Source organism: Rhynchophorus ferrugineus, unplaced genomic scaffold (assembly GCF_030347505.1).
Source record: "Rhynchophorus ferrugineus isolate W39M unplaced genomic scaffold, kcgeb_rfMv2 rfM3, whole genome shotgun sequence".
Lineage (NCBI taxonomy): Eukaryota > Metazoa > Arthropoda > Insecta > Coleoptera > Curculionidae > Rhynchophorus > Rhynchophorus ferrugineus.
The window spans coordinates 2596611-2620208 of NW_027472582.1; the positions used below are offsets into that span (position 1 = coordinate 2596611).

At 30.0% G+C, this 23598-nt stretch overlaps 1 protein-coding gene across 4 annotated transcripts in view; it reads right to left on the reverse strand.

Moving 5' to 3' along the window:
* Syt7 (Synaptotagmin 7) overlaps positions 1–22967 on the reverse strand; it is an 870553-nt gene extending 847586 nt beyond the window's left edge. For 2 of the 4 annotated variants that reach the window (XM_076398165.1, XM_076398164.1), the window contains exon 1: positions 22828–22967. The gene's annotated coding sequence lies outside the window, so the exon portion shown is untranslated. The remainder of the gene's footprint in view (positions 1–22827) is intronic. The other 2 variants (XM_076398167.1, XM_076398166.1) reach the window with 1 other exon arrangement.
* Positions 22968–23598: the final 631 nt, after the last annotated feature.

The following is a 23598-nucleotide window of genomic DNA, read 5'->3' on the forward strand; positions in this document are numbered from 1 at the left end:
TAAATCAATGATAACAGTTTTATGGTTGCAACTGTAAATATAAATTGTATCTTATAAACCAGAGGCTAATGCCATAATGTCCAAAGTTTCTGATGTATAGTTATGATCTATGGATAATTTGAAGCATACATAAATGCCACCGTGCGTGTGGCTTTTAGCCTTCTCTCTTGTACGCATTGCACGTCCATCACAGCTGGAGCTGGAGAAGTGAGTGCACTAGTAACAGTACTTTTCATTTGTTAATTTGTTTATTTATTTGAAAAATACAGCTTAATCCTAGCGAGGCCTTCAAACCTTAGTGACAGTAGATCTCGCGCGTTATCCCTTGATCACATTGCACGTCTTTATTGTTAGTGTTAGGACATAAACTGGTACATCGCGTGCTATCCCTTCATCCAAGCATAGTTTATCATTGCTGTCAGATATCGCTATTGTATTTCATCATTATTCAATAATGACACGTTTAGGCATTGTTATCACTATCGGCATTGAAAACTCAACAGACCGGCGTACAAATTCCAGAAAATGTCTTGATACAGCAATGTAGTGTGGGTTGATAATTCACACTAATAAATAGTTTTTCTGTGTTTTCCGATAAATTCAATTTTCAGTATAACATTTGATATATTACAAATAAGCTAGCAAGAGTTTTAAGGTATGGGGTAAACCATCTACTCTCATTCTTGAGAAGATCTTATTCATTCTTTATCATACGTATTTTAATAGTTATGAAGAATTCATAAAAAAGCCATGGGCATTATCACTCTAACGACACGACATGAACAGAATACGTATATGTGGTTAAACGATTTTAGAAAAACTATAGTTTAACTGTAGTAACATTAGGCTCGTAAATTTATTGTCACAACTAATACAGTATTTAGAAGCATAACTATGTCATCCTTATTCAGCTCATGAGCCTATAAGTTAAAAAAAGTTACTGTGCCTGAAACTGAATTGATTGAATGTTGGAATGTTCATTAAAATTTTAGTTTTTCTGTGATTTTCTGAAAATCTTTAAACAAACTAACCTTTCATAATATCTTGTGACATTCACTAGATTTCATTGCACATAGGTCCGATAGATTCACTGAAATTTTCATATTATATAGACTAAATCATTGAATTTTTATATGACATAAGAAAACTGAACTAAACGTTATTGTTGACTGAAACCTTATTATCAGCTAGACTAGGCCAATTTTTATTTTATTTTATTTTAGGATAGGATGAATTTAATACTGGGAAAGGACTAAGAGCTAATGAAAAGAAAATATACATAATATAAGAAAACTAATACGAATCTATCTATGTTTATCATCGTGTCTATTAGCGCCCTCAAAAACCATATCGATCAAAAACCATATAACATTTGTTTACTCATTAAAACAGCTTTATTTTTATCATCCGTCTTTATTAACGCCATCTAAGAAGTCCTCGAATATGAAATTTAATATAATAAACAATCCGATGTATTATAAATAACAGTCTTTTAGAGGATTCTACTAATTTCAAGTTATTTTCTAGAATACTTTTATTAGAATTAGCTTATAATCGGTGGAAGAAAAATTATTTCCGCTCAAGAATTCCAATCCATTTAGAAGATGCGATGCAATTTCATCATCACTCACTCATATTAAGCCAAGTTTCTTCAAAGGCGAACTGGTAGTCGGTAAGATGAAAGCTTATTAGATATATTCTATCAAGCAGATGAAATTTTACCAAAAAGCATTAGTACCAAATGTCTCTTTTCCTGCAGAGTATCCGTCTGCTGAATGCTCGTGGCCACAACGTCTTGCATGGTGATGGAATAAATAAGGCGTAGAATGCGAGCTGTTAAAACTAAGTTAAAGTATTAGTGAAGCAAGCTGTTACACGTTTCAAGAATTGCGAAGAATTGTAATTATTTCGCTGCACAGTCAACATTGTTCTTTCAGCACAGTATGGCCACAACGGTGAGAAATGCTTGGAAGTAATGGATACTATTTTAACTTTCGATGTGAGTAACATATATTGTAACAATTTCTCTCAATAAATACCCAATATTTACCGAAATATATCAGACAATGTACACATTTTAGCCAGGTTATTGGAGGATATGTGAAAATTTATACAGCAAGATCTCAGTTATAAGGTCTTGGATCGGACACTCGATTAAAGACTAATGTAAGTCCGGTTTCGAAGCTATTTCCTGCTTAATTATTTAGCATACTGAACAAGTTCTGTTTGTATTTTAACACAAATTGTTTAAAATGAAGCTCGGGACACTTTTATAACTTTCTGGGTCGATTTGTTACCTAAAATTGGGATAAAAAAATTAAATTCAATTGAATTAAGAAGAATATCGTATCAAGACAACGCATCTAGCCCCTAGAACCAGTTAATTAGCCTACGTATTATTGCAGTATTCCGCTTGTTCACCAGAATTAGCAATATTTGACTTTTGGCACCTCCTATGGTTAAAAAAATATTCTCTTAATGTTCTCAAATTTGTTGGAATCATCTCTCCATCGCGAATTACAAAAAAACTAATAAAATGTGGAAAAATTCACCTAAATAATTAAAATTTACCACCGCACATTTTACAAATGAAGGTCGGTTCGGTTGTCTTCATGCCTCAAGATCCAAATCAACCAAAATTATGCAATATCACTCATGCGAAGATATTCTAAGGAAAATTCAAAGGTGTAGAAGTTCTCATTCCGAGAATGATACCATCTGTATTTGCCTTCGCCAAAACGTGTCAGCAAATTGTCCGCTATATTTGTTCTTAGACCTGGTAATAAACGGAAAACCGTATTTACACAAGGTACTTCATTAAAACCCTAGTGTCACCCATGCATAGTTTCGAAAAAACTAAATTCCTAGCAAAGCCTGACATATTGTATTCTACTTCTAAATCTATACATATTTATTTTTCATATATGATGTGGACAAGATTCGCCTAGTCAGCTACTATAATATAATATACACAGCTAAAAATATTTTATTAAACAAAATTATAAACACACATACACTCGATGAGTATTTTTAGAATTCTCCCTCCTTTCAAAGAAGCTATCATTAAATTCGTGATCAATTCTCACACCGAAAGAAAACTTAATAAAAACAGGCAACCTTGTTTACGCTTTGGGCTCAGTTTTTTCATCAGCGTTAATCCACCAAAAACATTTCGGCCTCAGACTTATTTTTCCTCCACAAAACTTTTTATGATAACGAAGATAATTTCTATTATATGGCAATGAAAATTCTTAAAATTAATATAGACCAAAAAAATCATAATAAAAAGTTCACGTCAAATCAGTTAGTCGAGACGCAAGAAACTTAAGAGCTTTCTATTTTATCGAATTACTTTGTTGTAAATTGATTCTTAATTTAACTGCATCTAAACAGTATGCACGGAGAGGAGATTAAGACAAATAATATCGGATTAATTCTAAGCTGTATATCTGACAGGAAAGGAATGTTCGCGAGTGTATAAAAGGGATGGGGAGCTTGTTATAAGCTTTGATGCCATAATGAATAAAGCCCCTCTTAAAGCTGTCCTGAATTATCTTTCGGGACACTGATTTTAGACCAAGTATTATACGAAAGACTAACATATTAGTTTCAGGCTTTAATGAATTTGTTGTAAAATATCAGTATAATCGAATTATCGCAATTATAATATATTAGGTGTTTTTTTCACAGTGCCAGGACTTTTAATAGTCACCTTCATTTATTTATTCGAATCACTTTTACCATGGTATCTCTGTGATTTTTGTATTGTTTTGACATCTTCATCATCATATAGTAATATGTATCAAACAAGATCCACAAAAAAACAGAGCAGATTAGACTCAAAGTCAAACAACTGTACTGTTTACTTAGAAAATACCCTCAACTTGACCTAAAATCTAAGAGATAAGTTTATAAATCAATCATAAAGCCATTTTGGACCCCTGGGGTGCAAATATGGGGTTGCACTAAGACATCACATCAACTAGTAATCCAAGGTATTCAAAAACAAAGTTCTAAAATTAATTATCAGTGCTATCGTTACGTACCCAATGAAGAGTTTGCACGATGACCTCGAAATCAAATGGATACACGAAATGATCCAAGATTTCGCGTTAAAATGTAAGCTGTGTTTAATGAAAATGATTTTCTAATAAATGCTTTATTGCCACGAGAAGTTCTTGTAAGATGCAAATATAACCAAAAGACAAGGGAGCTAAGTCAGACAAAAAAAATGGTCTTAGAAACAATCGAAAGTACTTTAATTAACTTAAATCATATATATCAAGTTCATATAATGATAAAGTAATCCAGTTATTCTAAGTATAACATAATAGATAAATACCTCAAAATATAAAATGATTTTATTGTTTTAATCACTGATATATTATTGGTGAATATGCAAAAAATTAATGTAAATAACTATTAAACAACCTGACTTTTTCGACTATTACTACCGGTTATTTTTGAATTTAATTAAGTACCAGAACGGTTAAATTCCAATTTCCATATTCGTTACTTGATTGATTACACTCTTGATTGATTTTGAAGAAATCTACTACCTAAACTCATCAAACACTTTTAAAAACTTATATATAACATAATGCAACATATAGCAATTTTTTCAGTGTTTTAAAAATAGTAATTTTAAAACCAATGGCAAAAATGCCCTGAAAGATCAAAATAAATTAGTACTAGTGAATTTCAAAACTTCTGGGACGAGAAAAGAAGAAGGGAAACTAGCCATCAGACGAATTAATTGAAAATGCCTTTTTGAAACATTTCATAGTCGATATTTAATTGCTTGTCAGACAAAATAGAAAACATTTCTGTGGCATATTGCGACTGAAGATGAAAAATGGTTCTAATATGAAATTTCCAAACGCCAAAAATCATAAGTTAAGCCAGAAAATCCATCCACATCGACATTAAAGCAGAATATTTATGGATATACATAGGGTGCTACACATATAGTGAGATTAGCAAAATGTAGTGGCTTCGAACTGTTGAAGATGTGTTATAGAAAGTGTAGAAAGTAATGGGCAATATTTTATTAAAATATTTTGTCAATAAATACCTGTTTTAAAGGAAAAAATCATCAGTATATATACAAGCACCAAATATAACAAGTAATTATAACATAAAAATCCTTGTATTTACAACTTCAACATATAAACATAAAGATTGCACTATGGAGTATAACAAAATATATTTCAAAAGAAAGTTTGATTTTGTCAGAGCAAATTATTTTAATAATAAAATCATCCCAATTTAAATTATAATTATATGCTGGAAAAGTTACAAAAATAAATTGGCACTTATATTCTGGGAACCGAATAGGATTAATGAATTAGATGGGACGCTTCCTGATAAAGTTTGAATAGTCAGTAGTGGCGTTGTTCTTAATCCACGGCAAATCTTCCGAACTTTCGAGCGGTCGTTTTTATCAGTCCCCACTTTTATCCTCGACAGCTTCAATCATATTACGAAATCAGAAAGTTTTAATAAAACAAAATTTATTTCGAATTCTGGTTTAAAATGTCATGGCGAGCGATGAACGAATGAAAAATATAAAAAAACTATAAGGTTAGCAATAATTTTTGGTTCCAGAACGTTGTAGGTTTAATAAGTGGTGCCAACTCATTAAAACGAAACTATAAAGATTCTATGCATCATTTCATCATTACAAAAGGAAATGGCTTTCTAGCTACATTCTTGTATGCAGTTCAAGCCTTTTATGAGGTTTATAAACTTCAAAGATAAAGAAGCTTATTTAACAATGAAATAAAGAAAAATAGGTGTACCGCAAGGCAATATAAATGTTAAAAACACTGAAAAGTGCCATTAACTTTTATTTGTTAGGTATTAAGTAACGGCCAATAGGTATTCCTAGATAAGTACCTAGTTTTAAGTTACTGTAGATTAAATATAATTGTTTTAAAATCATTGATAAAGATGTGAGTCTGTTGGCATAAACCAATAAGGTGTAAAAGAGATTGTTTTTAGATTACCTTCAAACTGACCGGACAAAATTGAAGGAGCATGCGAGGATTGATACCAAAATAAGTTTGCTATCAATTGACAACATTGCTTATTCTCATAGAGATATGCATCCTTGGAAAGAAAACCCTTTGCTGTACATTTCTACAAAATATTTGTTGTGTGCCGTTTTCGACCTCTTTTTGTAGTAATATATTTTCAATTCAAACTCTATTCAATCATAGTAAATAATTATCCCAATGTTCTTTCCATGTTATATTTTAACTAGCTTTTTACTTAGCTCGTTTAATGAGCTGTTTATGAAGCACTGTTCACCTAAATACACTACTTTATAAACATCTATTTGATTTTTTTTTTATTTTACTTCCCTTCTTAATTTTTTACCAACTAGACATTATCTGAGCTGGACTAATTGCTTAACAGACTCCGAACCACATTCCTTAGACACTGGTCTTATCCTGGTCTGGTCTGGTAATCTTGTTAAATTTTATACTCATATCTTTAAAAAATCATTAACACAAATGTACATCGATTTCCAGGTAGCATTTCAACCCGTGACTATTACAATAATAGAAGAATATAATAGATAGCGACTACAGCCAGATTGTAATATAAAATTAATTGAGATTGTTTAGATAATTCAAAATATTAAAGGAACAAGTATTGCAAACCTTAAATTGATTCAAACACTACAGTAAATCGAACGTCTAGTATATTATTGCATGTTAATAGTCCATTTCTCCGCTAGCATTTACAAATGACAGCATTATATCAACGTAGTTCCTTTTTTATTTCAATTATTGCATTAACTACAAAGGGGCTTCCTTTGATTGATTTTCTAGACAGTCGTCTGGGTTGTTGACAGTCCGTTGTTCGATTTTCTGCGCGGTCGAACAATTACAATACAACGAACTTGCCAAATTAGTAGAATTGAATGTAAATTGAACCATGCCACCGGTGAAATAAAAGGGATAATTTATGCTAAAGGATTCCAACTTCGATCGATCACTTAATCATTTCGCAGTTGGTACATATATTGGATTTAAGGTATGATTTCGCAACTATATTTATTCCCAATGATTAGAGCAATAAGTATTTACAGTATTAGTAAATTAATAAGTTCTGGGTTCGATAAGGAATGGTGCTGCTAGGGTCGTCGATATGAACCGAGAGAAATGTTGAAATTGGGATCAAAGAGGCTTATTTTTATAAAGTTTGGGCTAGCTAAATAAGATTAAATTAAGGTATGAATTATTGCAACATCAATATTTAATTTATTTTGACTGTATTCTATACTCATATCTCAAAAAAAAACTACGAATGGGTAAATGTTTTCATTAAAAGAAAATATAGCGCAGCTATAAAGGTTCATCCACACATTCATCCACATTGTCATTTAAAATATATCCAAGAGCTTAACATCGTAGTTTTTTATCAAACAGAAAAACTGGTAGATCATTTTTTGGTGTATGAAAAATTGTAATTTTAAAACAACTACTATAACCTGGTTCACAGAATTTCATTTATTTATTCGAATCACTTTTACCATGGTATCTCTGAGATTTTTGTATTGTTTTGACATCTTCATCATCATATAGTAATATGTATCAAACAAGATCCACAAAAAAAAAGAGCAGATTAGACTCAAAGTCAAACAACTGTACTGTTTAGTTAGAAAATACCCTCAACTTGACCTAAAATCTAAGAGATAAGTTTATAAATCAATCATAAAGCCATTTTGGACCCCTGGGGTGCAAATATTGGGTTGCACTAAGACATCACACCAACTAGTAATCCAAGGTATTCAAAAACAAAGCTCTAAAATTAATTATCAGTGCTTATCATTACGTAACCAATGAACGATTTGACGATGACCACGAAATCAAATGGATACACGAAGTGATCCAAGATTTCGCGTTAAAATATAAGGTGTTTAATGAAAATGGTTTTCTAATAAATGCTTTATTGCCACGAGAAGTTCTTGTAAGATGCAAATAGAACCAAAAGACAAGGGAGCTAAGTCAGATAAAAAAAAAGATCTTAGAAACTATCGAAAATACTTTAATTAACTTAAAATCATATATACCAAGTTCATATAATGATAAAGTAAAATCCAGTTATTCTAAGTATAACATAATAGATAAATACCTCAAAATATAAAATGCTTCTATTGTTTTGATCACTGATATCTTATTGGTAAATATGCGAAAAATTAATGTAAATAAATGTTAAACAACCTCACTTGTCCGACTATTACTACCGGTTATTATTGAGTTTAGTTAAATAAAAAAACGGTTAAATTCCAACTTCCTTATTCATTACTTCTCTTGATTGATTTTGAAGAAATCTACTACTTAAGCCCATCAAACACTATTAAAAACTTATATATAACATAATGCATATATTAATTGTTTCAATATAGCAATTTTTTCAGTGTTTTAAAAATAGTAATTTTAAAACTAATGGCAAAAACGCCCGGAAAGATCAAAATAAATTAATACTAGTGAATTTCAAGACTTCTGGGACGAAAAAAGAACAAGGGAAACTAGCCATCAGACGAATTAATTGAAAATACCTTTTTGAAACATTTCATAGTCGATATTTAATTGCTTGTCAGACAAAATAGAAAACATTTCTGTGGCATATTGCAACTGAAGATGAAAAATGGTTTTAATATGAAATTTCCAAACGCCAAAAATCATAAATTAAGACAGGAAAGCCATCCACATCGACATCAAAGCAGAATATTTCTGGATATACACTATGCTGTTGAAGATGTGTTATAGAAAGTGTAGAAAGTAATGAACAATATTTTTATTAAAATATTTTGTCAATAAATACCTGTTTTAAAGGAAAAAATCATCAGTATATATACAAGCACCAAATATAACAAGTAATTATAACATAAAAATCCTCGTATTTGCAACTTCAACATATAAACATAAAGATTGCACTATGGAGTATAACAAAATATATTTCAAAAGAAAGTTTTATTTTGTCGGAGCAAATTATTTTAATAATAAAATCATCCCAATTTAAATTATAATTATATGCAGGAAAAGTTACAAAAATAAATTGGCACTTATATTCTGGGAACCGAATAGGATTAATGAATTAGATGGGACGCTTCCTGATAAAGTTTGAATAGTCAGTAGTGGCGTTGTTCTTAATCCACGGCAAATCTTCCGAACTTTCGAGCGGTCGTTTTTATCAGTCCCCACTTTTATCCTCGACAGCTTCAATCATATTACGAAATCAGAAAGTTTTAATAAAACAAAATTTATTCCGAATTCTGGTTTAAAATGTCATAGCGAGCGATGAACGAATGAACAATATAAAAAAACTATAAGGTTAGCAATAATTTTTGGTTCCAGAACGTTGTATGTTTAATAAGTGGTGCCAACTCATTAAAACGAAACTATAAAGATTCTATGCATCATTTCATCATTACAAAAAGAAATGGCTTGCTAGCTACATTCTTGGACGCAGTTCAAGCCTTTTATGAGGTTTATAAACTTCAAAGATATAGAAGCTTACTTAACAGTGAAATAAAGAAAAATAGGTGTACCGCAAGGCAATATAAATGTTAAAAACACTGAAAAGTTCCATTAACTTTTATTTGTTAGGTATTAAGCAACGGCCAATAGGTATTCCTAGATAAGTACCTAGTATTAAGTTACTGTAGATTAAATATAATTTTTTTAAAATCATTGATAAAGATGTGAGTCTGTTGGCATAAACCAATAAGGTGTAAAAGAGATTGTTTTTAGATTACCTTCAAACTGACTGGACAAAATTGAAGGAACATGCGAGGGTTGATCCAAAAATAAGTTTGCTATCAATTGACAACATTGCTTATTCTTATAGAGATATGCATCCTTGGAAAGAAAACCCTTTGCTGTACATTTTTACAAAATATTTGTTGTGTGCCGTTTTCGACCTCTTTTTTGTAATAATATATTTTCAATTCAAACTCTATTCAATCATAGTAAATAATTATCCCAATGTTCTTTCCATGTTATATTCTAACTAGCTTTTTACTTAGCTCGTTTAATGAGCTGTTTATGAAGCACTGTTAACCTAAATGCACTACTTTATAAACATCTATTTGATTTTTTTTTATATTTTACTTCCCTTCTTCATTTTTTACCAACTAGACATTATCTGAGCTGGACTAATTGCTTAACAGACTCCGAACCACATTCCTTAGACACTGGTCTTATCCTGGTCTGGTCTGGTATTCTTGTTAAATTTTATACTCATATCTTTAAAAAATCATTAACACAAATGTACATCGATTTCCAGGTAGCATTTCAACCCGTGACTATTACAATAATAGAAAAATATAATAGACAGCGACTAATAATAACTACAGCCAGATTGTAAGATAAAAAAAATTGAGATTGTTTAAATAATTCAAAATATTAAAGGAACAAGTATTGCAAACCTTAAATTGATTCAAACACTACAGTAAATGAAACGTCTAGTATATTATTGCATGTTAATAGTCCATTTATCCGCTAGCATTTACAAATGACAGCATTATATCAACGTGGTTCCTTTTTTATTTCAATTATTGCATTAACTACAAAGGGGCTTCCTTTGATTGATTTTCTAGACAGTCGTCTGGGTTGTTGACAGTCCGTTGTTCGATTTTCTGCGCGGTCGAACAATTACAATACACCGAACTTGCCAAATTAGTAGAATCGAATGTAAATTGAACCATGCCACTGGTGAAATAAAAGGGATAATTTATGCTAAAGGATTCCAACTTCGATCGATCACTTAATCATTTCGCAGTTGGTACATATATTGGATTTAAGTTATGATTTCGCAACTATATTTATTCCCAATGATTAGAGCAATAAGTATTTACAGTATTAGTAAATTAATAAGTTCTGGGTTCGATTAGGGATGGTGCTGCTAGGGTCGTCGATATGAACCGAGAGAATTGTTGAAATTGGGATCAAAGAGGCTTATTTTTATAAAGTTTGGGCTAGCTAAATAAGATTGAATTAAGGTATGAATTATTGCAACATCAATATTTCACTTATTTTGACTGTATTCTATACTCATATCTCAAAAAAAACTACGAATGGGTAAATGTTTTCATTAAAAGGAAATATAGCGCAGCTATAAAGGTTCATCTACACATTCATCCACATTGTCATTTAAAATATATCCAAGAGCTTAACATCGTAGTTTTTTATCAAACAGAAAAACTGGTAGATCATTTTTTGGTGTATGAAAAATTGTAATTTTAAAACAACTACTATAACCTGGTTCACAGAATTTGAAGAATATTAAAACTTAACTAATAACATAATATTTAATGAAGATTTATGAATTTATGTGCACATATTTATGTGCAATTGTTCAGAATATGTATGAACATTTAGTTAAAATATACGAAGAGAGAATGAAACAGTTAGGTTTCGCAGATATGGCTAATGCATTAGGAAAAATGCAGTAATTAAATCTAATTTTATCAAGAAAAATGTACACAAAAGAAGCTAAGGAGAAATAAACTGACATTAGAATTATTATGAGTGAATGAATATGTTCTCTTGTGAAAGTAAAATGAAATACATTACTTATTTCTATGCATATTTCTGAATATATTTACTTAGACAATAAAGAGGGACCAATAATAAAAAATAGAAATATTAATCGTAAATGTTAAAAACTATGTCTACTATGTTTCCTTTCTATCGATAAGTTTTCACATACTGATATTCATTACTGTTACATCGACCTGTCTATTGAATATCATTAGTCGATTGCCGAATTCTTTCTTTAACATCAGAATGTGTCGAGGAATGCATATTATCATGATATTTTCAAAGAACCTAAAGTTCCAAAGCATAATCTTTTCTTTTATCGTAATATATTTTATTATATACAATATTTAGCTCAACCTGACTATTATATTACGCGTATTAAGAAATACATGCTTAGGTAATAATTTTCATCTAATTGAGGGGTAACAACAATATTGAAAAACAAACAAACTTTTCACAATTTTCGAAATTATGAGACACCCTTCTTTGTTATTGTGTTTTCTACATATTTTATAACTTTCAAGAAGGGTTCTTGTAAATAAATAAAAGATTTTCCCACAAATACATATTTTTTGACACGTAATTCAGCGTCCTTGGAGACGAAAAAAAGATATTTACCCTTCAGGAAAATGTAAATCTCGTTGTTATAACTTCGACGTGTATATAATTAAAGAAATATCTGATGTGATCTAACATAAATTATGCTACTTATTAAAATCCCAAACTGCTACAAAAACAGAGTGTCAATACCCTATATCCCAACGAAAATTAAAAGAAAACAGAGCTAGTAATTTTTATTAACTGATATGCCCTATCTTTTAAACATTTTTTAATAAAAATATCTATTTTCTTAAGCCAGGTCGTTCTTCATTACACAGATCCAATCTACTAAGCAAAAATACTATTGTTTGTTTTACTCCAACATAAACCTTTTAATCTAATAAAACCATAAACAAACATAATAAAAAGAGAGCGCAGAGGCGAGGATACATAATGCATTTTTCTAAGTCGATACATCAAAGAAACGGTGCTCTCTGGGGCGTACACTTCACTCAACTGAAACATAAACTTGAAGTTCATCGGAAATCTTGCGAAAAGTAAACAAACAATCCCTACTTGTAGTGTAGTGCTCCAACATTTGTTTCACCTTGTGATATTTTATATAAGTAAAGGTTAAATTTTCGATGTGTCAGTTTATATAAAATAATATATATGGTTTATAAATCTATAGTGATATATTGCAACTAAAGAACACCATTTTGAAAACACCAAATAATTCAACACAACGACATACCCAATAATGGCATACCCAAAATAATTTGAAACTTCCAATTCAAAATCATTATTTACATTATTCAAATGCTTTTACAATAATCACTATTACTCTGTGCACTTGATCAATTGTTGAATGCAGATTCTAAAATACAATCTATACATTTGGGATAGAAGCGAAACAAATCCATTAAGAAACAGACATACCTAGCTATTTTCCGAACTGAAAAAGATATTAGCAGAACAAAAAGAACAGAGAATATTAGAACTATAAAGCCTAATAAAGTTGTAAGAATAATGAAAAAAATAAAAACCCAAGTCAGATTTTTATAACATTAATGGTTTTAATGATAAATATATGTAAAATAGGACTACACAGAGTAGGTATAAAAGTATGGAAAAGATAGAACTGTTGGTGGAGCTTGGCAAGATGATGACCGCCAGAACTACTACAAAATCTTAAATATAGTTCGTCCAATATAACAGCCAATGCACGTCATCAATGTCATCGAATGTATTACGAAATTCATTTTGTAAAAATCTAAAATTAGTTTTAAACTCGTGGCGAATGTTTCGTTTTCATTTAATTAGCATTAATCCTGTTAAAATAAGATAGAGTGAAGTCCGATGCGTCTGAACATGTAATGGAATCCGTCTATAAAATTCGATTTATCTTGGTACTGGTCGACAGAGTTATCATATGACTAGTAAAATTATTTCAGAGAAAATTGTTAGCCGAGAATTTATCTATAGAAAATATAGGGGCCCTTTTGGGGCATGTAAGACATCCCTCCATACATTGTAAGAGAACAAAGGATTTAAGCGCTGTAAATAAAATCTACAAAGAGGTCTAATGGAACTTTAAGATGTTATTTTTAAAAGAATACAATTTTTAAAAGCATACAATAAAATTACGAAAAATTCATTATTTCAATTTAAGTAACTAGACGAGACATGCGTATTTCAGATACATATTAATAGTAATAATAATAAATACATAAGCTTTCAAAAATATAAACCATAGAAAGAGGCATTATCTACAATAATACCTTCACTTTGAATAAACTCCGTAAGATCGTTAAAAAAGGTGCAATAGATGTGTTTGGAAGTTAACAGTTTGACTTAAACAGTTATTCTAGTAGACAAAGAGACAACAACTAAAGATAAGTATATGTGAAATGAAAGAAGGTGAAAATTGCATGTCCATAGACGTTTGTGTAATTGTTTAAAATATATATTGGAATCGAATTAGAATTTATGAGGGAATAATTAATACTAAATATGGTAAGTAGGTATGCTAAGTAATGCAGATATGTTAAATGCATTAGAAAGACTAATGTAGTGATTAAATGCAATTTTATGAAGAAAAATGTATACAGTCAATAACAGAAGAAATTGACGCGAAATTCAGAGATCTACATGACTTAACAAAGAAACATTGGAATGAGGAAAACAAAAACTAAACATAAAAAGATAAATATTATACCTCCAGGAAATATAGCACTGCGTAAAAACTATATAAAAAATTCATTGTGGCTGTATAACTAACTTTAGTTTAAGTCCTTCAGAAATATATGAATTAGATGTACCACAACATTAAAATAAATTATATGTGATTATTATTATATGTTATTGTCTTATTTACATTCATATTTTGTTGTCAGATCCTAAATAAACCGAAACGAAAAAACGAAACTTAATAAAAACTCTAACAAAGCGATAGTTATGGTAATGGAAGAGCCAGGAGGAGAGCCATCCAAATTAAGGATGTAAAAATGGGACAAATAAATGCATTTAAGTATCTGGATATAGAAATCGAAAGATGGTAAATTATACGATCAACATTACTAATAATTTTAAATGAGAATCGTTCCTTATCAAGTCCCGAATATATTTTTGAACCCCCTAAAACCGTAGGGTCGCTCAAGATCCCATTTTCGACAGCTCATTTCCCTCGCTAGCGAATCTACATCGCGATCTCATTATTATTACGTAGTTTAAAAACATCTTCTGCTACACCGATAAATGGTCTTGCGTACGGACGTTAAATATCGAACAGAAATAAATTAGAAGCACTTTTTTCATAACAACTCTAAATACTCGCATTGTTACCATAATAGCAACGATCGCATTTGATTATCTCGACTATCCCAAACACAGTGTTGGGATAGGTGTAAGAACAATATAGTAACAATTTTATATATTCGCTGATTCACTGAAAGACTAAAAGAGATATGGTTATTTGCCTATATCAGATATATATATCATATATTCTGTACGTAACAGTGGATAACAGTGGATATACGGAAGGATTAAGAAAACCAATATAAAGGTAAATACTACAATAAATAGTACAATTTTACCACCATGTGATAAGTTATCTTTTATAACCTCTAGAAATTAACGCATTTAATTAACGCGAAATTAATTACTTATACTTAAGTACTTAAACATAAATAAGTCCAAATTATAATTTCCTAGTAATATTATAATAAGTATAGACCATGTGTTATTACCAGGTGTACCGAAAGGTCATTACCAGTTTTATCGGAAACGAATTACATAATTTTCAATAAATTGAAAATATTTATTTGTTCCAAGCATTGGTCGTTTTATTCTATACATCTTGCCCACCTTTCAGGCAATTTATGGATGCCATCCCAATAAAATTGTTTGTCCAGTTCGTAATACACCACGCCGCTATGGTCCCACCAATCACAGAGTCGACCGACCGGCTTCGTTAGATGATAACCATGATTTTTTTTGCTTAGAATATTCAAAATAAATCCACTTTTCATTACCCGTTACTATTCGATAAAGAAATTACTTCCGATCATCTCTTTGTAGGTGTATTTCAGAGACGATTTTTCGATTTTCCATTTGCCTGTCCTTTAATTAATGTGGCACTCATATTCTCGTCTTTTGGATTTTCCCCATTGCTCGTAATCGATCGCTAATCGTTTCTTAGGCCACTAACTGGTAGATTGTTTGTATGTTTTTGTTGGGTCTTCATTCAATAACTTTTGGAGTTACGTAAACGTTAGTTTTGGAAATTTTCATCAAAAATACATGTTTTCAAGAACGAAACTTGGATATATCCAAAAAGGCATAAATCTATGATGATATGACTTTCGCAAAATACAACACATATAGCTTTCAGTCTTGATGTCTGGCGTACTTGATTCTGGAGCCAAACAGTAAACTGATTCCTGCTAATATTACATTAAATAACGACAATTAGGTCCATACAGGTCACCATCTGATTTTTCTCCTCTTCGTCACTATTTCGTATATTCTCTGTAACAATATTATATTCTCCATGTGCTACAAATGTCTCCACCAACTTGTCTTGTCGCCTTCCTTTACTTCTCAACCAGTTTATCTGTTACTCCCCTGACTCGTCTCAGATATATCATTTCTGCTGCTTGTATCTACTCTTGAAAACGTCTCGTAATCAAATATTAGGGTCGATCTGTACATTTTCATATTACTTTTGCTTCATGTTATAACATATTTATGTTATTACATTCGATTACGTCCAAAAACATATTTAAAGACAAAACAAATTATTGGAATTGCTATATTATAGTTAAAATGATGCTATTCATTAAAAAAGTTTCAAGAAAAATTAATAATTCTAAACATAATCCTATACTTGAGAGAAATTACAGCATTCTATTATTAATGTATCATCAATAATTGATCACATATTGTGCAACGTAATCTCGTAGCACTTTTTTCCGACACAATCCCCTTTCTTTTTTCATACCCTTTAAAAAACGGCGTCTTCCGATATAAAACTAAAATTCTGCCAAAATGAACAATAAAAACGCACATACTTTTTAACAATATTGTCTTCAATTTACAAGAAATCTTCTTAAAATTAAATAGCATACCCAATTAACCAAGTTAAATAAAATCACTACAAGAAAATATAATTGCTTACAATTCGTTAACAGTTACCCGAGTGTCCCTCTTCCATTCTCAATTAGCATATAAATTAAATTATAATTACAAATTTTTCATTACCCTATTACTTTGAAAAACAAAAAATTACATTAATATGCAATTAAAAAGACGAGAAAAAGTGTTTTTTAATTGGTATAATAAAGTCCATGTTAAGTTAAAGTGCTTGTAAATTATAATTAGTCATAAAATTATAAATGCAAAAAGTGAAAACAAAAGTGAGCAAGTTTTTTTATAAATATAGCTTAAGGAATAACTAAAGGAAATGATCCTTTCAAACTAATATATACATATATAGACTCAGGGATGACATGCGATATGAAAACAGGTACAAAAGAATGTAATAGTACGAAATTACAGGACAGAATAAATAAAATATATGTCTGATTAAGTAAACATTAATGATAAAATCCAATATAATGTTCTGTCAAGGTCAACAGAACTAAAACGATTGTAATAAAAGCTTTAGCGATATCATTTATATAATGGTAATTATTATATAAACAAAATATGTTGCGCTTCCCTAAAAATTAAGTGTGATATTTTAGTTTATTGCATAACATCAAAGGAAACGACTATAGCTTTTACAGCGTTTACAGCTTTATTTATAATTATATTTGATTAGTTTTAAGCAAAGTAGACCTATTATTTTTAGTGAATAGAAATTGTATTTAATATGTTTGTACTCTGTGTCCTAAAATAATTATCACGTCTTTTTTTTGCACATATTCTTCAGTCTTCTTTCATTTTTTTGCCAGTTTAAGATATTAGGTACTTTTTGATCAGTAGTAATTTAACTATGAAATGTATGGGTTATTAGTATATTCAGATATTAATCGTGGAATGCTCAAAGCTGGATTTCCTACAGTCATTACTTCTGTTGTTTCAATGCCAATAAGACACTTTTGAAACATTTGAAGATGCTGAGATCAGTCATATGTTAATCCTCGATTTTGGTTTTAAAGATTTAAATATGACTATTTTCTTGTCAATGACAAACAAAGTACTGCCGACCAATAAAGTGCCAAAGTAGACAATAAGTTCTAAAACTTATTCGACCCCCAGCTTAAACTTTCAAAGAACTTTTGGGCAGAGTACAGCTACTACAGCCATCTCAAGGAGAGCTATTGACATTGGCTGGGATATGGTTTCAAATTGCTTAATAAGAACGAAAATGGATTGGTATATATTGATTAATATATAATGTGCTCAATAAATGTTTATTTTTAATGAAAAATTATCAGAATGCATGCAAACAGAGCTAATTCAATAAATGTTTTTGATAATCACTATGTTAATGATTATAAGATACTTTCATTATAGCACAATAATATAGAAAAACTTATAAGCGTTAATCTTGAAATAGATTCCATTTGTTGGGAATATTGAGACCCAATATCATATATAATTATTGGTACAATCTCAGCATAGTTATATAATTCATTTTATGAAACTTATTACAACATTTTTGCAACAGTTCCATTATTCTTTAATTCTTGTTTAAATTCTACCACCAAATATTTTATTCTTCCTTAAAATAACAATAATTTAAGCTAATACACGTGTTGTTTTATATTGATTTTACATTAGTGTGGAATAATGACAGAATGATACTTTAAAATTGAAAACATTGTAGCAGTTATTGATTTATCAACCGGTACTGAAATACTAAAAGGTATTTGTCAATAAAGGGATGTAATTCAATTTTACCCAATCGAAATATTTATTAATATTTTTGATATATCACAAAAATTTTTGTTCTACATATACTAATTAAAGTAGCATTTTATCAGAATGGAATAATGGTAAAATCAGATCCAGGATAGCCCATTGTTTATATTTATTCTTAAAGACTGACTTAGAGATTGACATTGTTATTAATAAGACTATAAAAAGTAACATAATATCATAATAGATGTTAGACAAGTGGAAAATGTTTACAACAAAAAAATCTAAATGATTGATCGCTGAAAAAAACCCTTGATGGACTATTTCATAAATGATCTGCCCATGGTAATATTCATATTTCAATATGGTTTTTAAGATGTTTGTTTGTTGAAAATTTAAAATTTGTATTGTCTAAACATTGTAAAGAATGAAACAAATAACAGAAATTGATTTTTTTTATTTAAGTATTATATATTTCTTTATACCTAAATATAATATGAATGTCTGAGCAGTTTATGAGAAAACAACATTCGAAATAAATAATTCTTCAGATCTCCTTGGTAAAATAACCCCTTAAAAACAATAAACTCCATTCCAAAATGCAATTTATTATATCAATTAAAACATACTTTCCGAGGTTTATTTTGAATATCTATATACAGATCACAAACCTCTGATTTTATACTCGTTTATTTCATAAAATGTAAACTATATTAAAATATACTTTTCTTAAATTTAGTTTACTTCTACATTTATTTTGAGAACACAGAAATTATATCTCGCTATACGACTATTAGATCTCCATCAACAAATTAGTCACCATTTATCCTACTTTAACACTCAGTGGGGGTAAATCGACAATGAAAACATCAACTGTAGTTAAGGAAATTAGTCCACAAAGCACCCCAGAAATTCGTGGTCTCTGGAAACTGGAATTGACTTTGTCTAAAAATGTCGAATTAGGTCAGTCATAAATATTTCATTAAAGGAAGGGTCCCAAAGGACACGTGTTGAAAAAAATGATCAATTATTAAGCTGCAATAACGTTTCTGCCAAACTTGGGTCTTGATATGTTACCAACTAGTTTTCTATAACCCCACCCACTTCAACTATTTAAATGATTCTACCCCAAGCATCTTTAAGGTTTTTTACTTATTACTCATATTATTAAACAATATCTCAGTAATATTTCTAAAAATTTCAAAACAAAACTTAACAAACTCGCATTATAATCTCATAGGTTCCGTCAACTTACTTACAATAGTATTAACGTATTCACTAGCAATGTGCTCAGTTTTGTTCTAAGATCTCGCTACTTCAGCTCAAAAAAATTAATTTTAGCCTGATTAGACTGCATCTACATTGACCTGGTGAGGAAGTATTTGTTCACGAGACTCGGCGAGATCTTTAATAATCTGGTTAATGGTGGACGTTTCCAAATCTCTCTGGAGATTATTATTACCGAACTAACCACCCTCCTCAATATTTTGAACTGAAAACACTAAATTAGATCCAGATATGAACTTAAGAATTTCTTTATGCAACAGTACTTATATTGCAGTATTGTATGTTGATAGTACATAGTTTCTTCCAAATAGTCAATAAATTACTCTAAATTTAATACACAGTTCTTCTTTCTTCTTCTTTACATGAGCCTTCCTGGTATTATCACACCTAAATATTTTACTGTGTTAGATTTTGCATATTGTTTATTCTAGGGATGTGTTGATTTCTCTTATATGTAAAATTGACGTGGAAAAGTTCATTTCTTTCAAACTTATTCTTAATTTATCAATTTTGTTTACTGACGTTTACAATTTAATTGCTACTTCTTCCAGGTAACAGTACCGTTAGCGTTAGCAAAATCAGCTATCTTTATCAATTAAATAATGTTCTACTATTAGCTTTTAAATGATTCAATTTGTTGGAATATTGCTGAAGTTTCCCTAGCAGAACTGAGCATCCAAGTAACTCCCACACCGTACTGAATACATTTTTTACATTGTCGTTAAAGAAACTTAAAGTAATATTATTGGATATATGAATGAACAATAACTGAATATTGGTTTTTCTAGAAAAGAAGTTAGACTAGTGAGAATACTTTGAATCGTAATAACTGAATTAGCCATCAAGCTGATCGATTTTTACTATCCGATTCATACAGCAAACATAAGAGTGTGTGCACTGATTTTATTCTTCATCAAGAATGTACACAGATACTACAGAAACAGTTGCTTATACTGAGAACAGCGGATTCCAAATACCATACAGGAAATTACAAAATTCGCAACAAGACATAAGGAAAGGCTTCACTCCCATCTAAACATCGAAGTGCTGCAGCTTTTGAACAGCACTTAACTAGGGCTCAGACTCAAGAGAACCAAGTCATATGATATTCTATAGTTGTATGGTGAAGAGCACTTAATAGTAAAAATACTAAAAAGTGCTCCTTACTATTTTTTTTAATTTTATTGGAGATTAAGTAAGTGCCAATATCTCTTCCTAGATAAGTACCTAGTTTTATATCACTGCAGAGACATATTTTAAGATGAAAACGACCAGTAATAATACACTATTAAACCAAAAAAAAGAGAAAAGCAAAAAAAGTCCTATTGCAACTAGACCAGTTTTCTCTCTAAATAAAGAAGGAGTCAAATGAAAAACTATAACTTGAGAAAAAGTATTTTCACTATTTATTAATATATATATATATATATATATATATATATATATATATATATATATATATATATATATATATATATATATATATATATATGATTTATATGAGTTATATGATTTTAAAGGTAAGTATCTTTAAAGGACAACTGTCAATAAGACACTTTATATATAAACATTTAATGAGAAAATTCGTTTTCATAGTCAAAATTTATCGTGCTTTGAAAATGGAGATTACACCGTCAGTTAATTTTTGTCATATCTGGCCTTTTACCTCTGGAAATGGAAAAATTAGCGTTTGTTTATTGAAAATTGGGTAGTATATGATAATGAGTATTTAATGGATGCTATATGGTAAGCTCACTCAAAATTTCGTTCCACAATTTTATTGTAGATGAAGGCGTTCGTCCTAACCGACCAGTAATTGCAAAATATCGATAAAATTCTTTAAAATATCGAAGCTGACTGACATTTCCATTCGAGGTGTTCTTGAACCATTTACATAAGACTAGATATCCATGTCAGTAATGACTCAAGTTTCCTTTTGCTTCCCTTTTCCAAAACGAATAACTATTTTTTCTCTTTTTGGAAAAAAACTTATTCGTTAATTATATGTCGTCTTGTATCTCATAATTTTGACGTTAAATAAAATTATAAACTTACTTCTTAAGTACTTATAAGCAGTTAATTAAGTTAAATAACAAATATTAAAAATATATATTATATATATGCAATAAAAATTTAAATATTTGCTTCAACTATTTTATAAGTAATATTAAAAGACAATATAGATAATATTTTAATGATTTTGATAGTGATATTATTTATCAAAAAAATTGTAATAGGATTATTACATGAGAGAAAAACCATGATGAGGTATACACATAGATATAGTTATAGATATTGTTTGATCCACATCAAGATTACTTCATCATTGTTTTTCTCTCTTTTCCATTATTGATCTGATACATAATTCCACAAATATATTCGACTAAGGTTAAATAGATATAAATAATTTAGTTTGCTCTTGTACCAGTAATTATTCTATATTCTATAATTTGAATCAACTGTAAGTTTAAACTAAATCAAAGTACAGTTTTATACAATAAACAAATATCACATGTAATTTTCTCAGTATACTATACATAACTAAACATATGTACAATATGATTAGACAAAAAATAGATAAGATAAAGCCTGGCAAGATAATAAAAACCCAATCACATATGTACATACGAAAATTATTTTGATTAACATTAATATTACATATCTGCTTCGTAGCCACTATCGATTTATACAGTGGATAAATAGATTTATGTAGTTGGCTACTCACAACTAAACTTCGTCTTTCATTCCGATATATTTATTAGTCAACTTTTACAACGATTTAATCAATAACTGGTAGCTGATAAAAACACTATTTTGTTATTAGTAAGAACTGCACTGAAGTACTTCGGTAATAAGAAGATATAAACATAGATGACGCCTCTGGGCTTTATAAATTATCGTTGGTTATTCATTAAGTCAATAAAAACAATTTTTTTTTTAAAGTGGGGTAACCACAATTGATTTTTTTATATATTGTCGCCATATATATTTATGACTCGATGAAGATATAGTGATGGTAATGAAAATTAGCCTTAATTACATCGTAAAATACAAAATATGAACTTTTACAACTTACCCTTGCCCGAACGAATTTTTTAACACCGGCCCTAAATGAATAATAAACATCCTGCGAAAGAACCACCAATACACAAACAACACAATACGTCCGACGAAAAAAAAAAGGATAGCGGATCGCACAAGAACCGAATTGGGTCGCCAAACTTTTGCCTCTCTCTCTCCTCTCTGTGAAGCTCGCAGGGATCGTCGAAAGTTTTATTACGTGAAATGAGCACCGCGACGCTTCCGACGCGTCTTTTTCCCGTCGGGGCGCGTGTTCTACTGGCGTCGGTATACCACACGGCCCGTTGTAAAGGACGCCGTTCTCTATCTAGTCAGCGCTGATCTTTACCGAAAATGTTCTTGCGTACACTCATACCACCGTTTGTTTTATTCGTGGAATTTGGCTGATGGGTGAGTTTTTTTTTTCGTTCTTCTTCTGACCATTCATTGTCGTCGGGATCTTAACGCCACCATCATTACGAGAGAATAACGATTTGTGTCTGTTAGAAAAAGTTTTTCAAGCTAGGTATACCAAGAACTAGTAATCGCCCAATGGTCGAAATTCGGAAATTTTATTAAGTTAGTTATGCTATTATTATAGTTAATTACATTAATTACTGTTACAAAAAAAATAGTAGTATAATTTGAGATATTTTTAATCCCAAACACTGACGTTAATGATTAGATGTATCAAATATTTTTATAGTATAATCTCTGCAACTAATGAAAATATGAGGTTACTCGGATATCAAATAAATACTCACACATAAAATCGTCCATCATTACG